Raw genomic sequence first — 4,124 nt, forward strand, 5'->3', positions numbered from 1 at the left:
AGAGCTCAAACGCTGCAACTCACGCGAGACTAAGGGTATTGGGCTGGAGGGGGGTATTTTTCTGATTCATTAAATGTTTTGGTCAATAAATTCCATAGGGCTTTGCCCTATTATTAAGCTAGGTTTGTGTCTCAAATTGGGACTGGCCTTCGTCCATTTCTAAAATGCTGGGCTACAGAATGGATTTATTTGATAGGCCTATCAAATAGGTAAAATGATTAGGTAGGCTATTTCATGCACACTGTAATCATAATCATACACATGACAAATCCAAATGCTTAATTGTTTTTATAGCGTACCACCCACTCCATCCCGGTTTCCTAGGAATTATTTCTCTCAGGCTCTGCCCTTGCATGTCTGCATCGGACATCACTTGGCCTTCATGGAGCAGCTACAGTGAGGGAAAAAAGTATTTGATCCCCTGCTGATTTTGTACGTTTGCCCACTGACAAAGAAATGATCAGTCTATAATTTTAATGGTAGGTTTATTTGAACAGTGAGAGACAGAATAACAACAAAAAAATCCAGAAAAACGCATGTCAAAAATGTTATAAATTGATTTGCATTTTAATGAGGGAAATAAGTATTTGACCCCCTCTCAATCAGAAAGATTTCTGGCTCCCAGGTGTCTTTTATACAGGTAATGAGCTGAGATTAGGAGCACACTCTTAAAGGGAGTGCTCCTAATCTCAGTTTGTTACCTGTATAAAAGACACCTGTCCACAGAAGCAATCAATCAATCAGATTCCAAACTCTCCACCATGGCCAAGACCAAAGAGCTCTCCAAGGATGTCAGGGACAAGATTGTAGACCTACACAAGGCTGGAATGGGCTACAAGACCATCGCCAAGCAGCTTGGTGAGAAGGTGACAACAGTTGGTGCGATTATTCGCAAATGGAAGAAACACAAAATAACTGTCAATCTCCCTCGGCCTGGGACTCCATGCAAGATCTCACCTCGTGGAGTTGCAACGATCATGAGAACGGTGAGGAATCAGCCCAGAACTACACGGGAGGATCTTGTCAATGATCTCAAGGCAGCTGGGACCATAGTCACCAACAAAATAATTGGTAACACACTACGCCGTGAAGGACTGAAATCCTGTAGCGCCCGCAAGGTCCCCCTGCTCAAGAAAGCACATATACATGCCTGTCTGAAGTTTGCCAATGAACATCTGAATGATTCAGAGGAGAACTGGGTGATGTGAAGTGTTGTGGTCAGATGAGACCAAAATCGAGCTCTTTGGCATCAACTCAACTCGCCGTGTTTGGAGGAGGAGGAATGCTGCCTGTGACCACAAGAACACCATCCCCACCGTCAAACATGGAGATGGAAAGATTATGCTTTGGGGGTGTTTTTCTGCTAAGGGGACAGGACAACTTCACTGCATCAAAGGGACGATGGACGGGGCCATGTACCGTCAAATCTTGGGTGAGAACCTCCTTCCCTCAGCCAGGGCATTGAAAATGCGTTGTGGATGGGTATTCCAGCATGACAATGACCCAAAACACACGGCCAAGGCAACAAAGGAGTGGCTCAAGAAGAGGCACATTAAGGTCCTGGAGGAGCCAGTCTCCAGACCTTAATCCCATAGAAAATCTGTGGAGGGAGCTGAAGGTTTGAGTTGCCAAACGTCAGCCTCGAAACCTTAATGACTTGGAGAAGATCTGCAAAGAGGAGTGGGACAAAATCCCTCCTGAGATAATCCCTCCAAGAAACGTCTGACCTCTGTGATTGCCAACAAGGGTTTTGCCACCAAGTGCTAAGTCATGTTTTGCAGAGGGGTCAAATACTTATTTCCCTCATTAAAATGCAAATCAATTTATAACATTTTTGACATGCGTTTTTCTGGATTTTGTTGTTGTTATTCTGTCTCTCACTGTTCAAATAAACCTACCATTAAAATGATAGACTGATCATGTCTTTGTCAGTGGGCAAACGTACAAAATCAGCAGGGGATCAAATACTTTCTTCCCTCACTGTATGTACCACCACCCTCTCAATATATATCATTAGTCAAATGCAGACTATACCACACCTCAGTTCTATCCAAATATAAAGATGGCAAGCATAGTTCTTCAACTTTTGATCACCTTACATGAGATTTTAACTACAGTCAGGCATTATTATGAGGTAAATATAATATAGGCCACCTTTGTGATCTCATATACAGTGGGGAGAACAAGTATTTGATACACTGCCGATTTTGCAGGTTTTCCTACTTACAAACCATGTAGAGGTCTGTAATTTTTATCATAGGTACACTTCAACTGTGAGAGACGGAATCTAAAACAAAAATCCAGAAAATCACATTGTATGATTTTTAAGTAATTCATTTGCATTTTATTGCATGACATAAGTATTTGATACATCAGAAAAGCAGAACTTAATATTTGGTACAGAAACCTTTGTTTGCAATTACAGAGATCATACATTTCCTGTAGGTCTTGACCAGGTTTGCACACAATGCAGCAGGGATTTTGGCCCACTCCTCCATACAGACCTCCTCCAGATCCTTCAGGTTTCGGGGCTGTCGCTGGGCAATACGGACTTTCAGCTCCCTCCAAAGATTTTCTATTGGGTTCAGGTCTGGAGACTGGCTAGGCCACTCCAGGACCTTGAGATGCCTCTTACGGAGCCACTCCTTAGTTGCCCTGGCTGTGTGTTTCGGGTCATTGTCATGCTGGAAGACCCAGCCACGACCCATCTTCAATGCTTTTACTGAGGGAATGAGGTTGTTGGCCAAGATCTCGCAATACATGGCCCCATCCATCCTCCCCTCAATACGGTGCAGTCGTTCTGTCCCCTTTGTAGAAAAGCATCCCTAAAGAATGATGTTTCCACCTCCATGCTTCACGGTTGGGATGGTGTTCTTGGGGTTGTACTCATCCTTCTTCCTCCAAACACGGCGAGTGGAGTTTAGACCAAAAAGCTCTATTTTTGTCTGATCAGACCACATGACCTTCTCCCATTCCTCCTCTGGATCCTCCAGATGGTCATTGGCAAACTTCAGACGGGCCTGGACATGCGCTGGCTTGAGCAGGGGGACCTTGCGTGCGCTGCAGGATTTTAATCCATGTCGGCGTAGTGTGTTACTAATGGTTTTCTTTGAGACTGTGGTCCCAGCTCTCTTCAGGTCATTGACCAGGTCCTGCCGTGTAGTTCTGGGCTGATCCCTCACCTTCCTCATGATCATTGATGCCCCACGAGGTGAGATCTTGCATGGAGCCCCAGACCGAGGGTGATTGACCATCATCTTGAACTTCTTCCATTTTCTAATAATTGCGCCAACAGTTGTTGCCTTCTCACCAAGCTGCTTGCCTATTGTCCTGTAGCCCATCCCAGCCTTGTGCAGGTCTACAATTTTATCCCTGATGTCCTTACACAGCTCTCTGGTCTTGGCCATTGTGGAGAGGTTGGAGTCTGTTTGATTGAGTGTGTGGACAAATGTATTTTATACAGGTAACGAGTTCAAACAGGTGCAGTTAATACAGGTAATGAGTGGAGAACAGGAGGGCTTCTTAAAGAAAAACGAACAGTTTTGTGAGAGCCGGAATTCTTAATGGTTGGTAGGTGATCAAATACTTATGTCATGCAATAAAATGCAAATGAATTACTTAAAAATCATACAATGTGATTTTCTGGATTTTTGTTTTAGATTCCATCTCTCACAGTTGAAGTGTACCTATGATAAAAATTACAGACCTCTACATGCTTTGTAAGTAGGAAAACCTGCAAAATCGGCAGTGTATCAAATACTTGTTCTCCCCACTGTATGCCCACATGGGCGAAAAATACAGTTTAACTTTGTTCAGCTGTTTAATTTTTTCCCTTTGAGACCAAGGTCTCTTCTGCAAGGGAGCCCTGCATCTTACAATTACACAACAAATTACACAGAAAATACACCAGAAAATAAAAATAGAAAGAGAATACATTTTTTAAAAGAAAACACACATGAAAAACAATCACATTCCTCAGCAAAGAGGTCCTCATGCAACACTCTGAACTGCCCGAAAGGCACCAAAACATCAATTTGTAGGGGACTCTGAAGAAACTAAAAGCTGTTTTTCCTATGTCTGTAGGAACAGGCAGAATTTCCAGTTAGCCGTCCCTGCGATCGGGT

This window comes from Coregonus clupeaformis, chromosome 5, assembly GCF_020615455.1.
Source record: "Coregonus clupeaformis isolate EN_2021a chromosome 5, ASM2061545v1, whole genome shotgun sequence".
Taxonomy (NCBI): domain Eukaryota; kingdom Metazoa; phylum Chordata; class Actinopteri; order Salmoniformes; family Salmonidae; genus Coregonus; species Coregonus clupeaformis.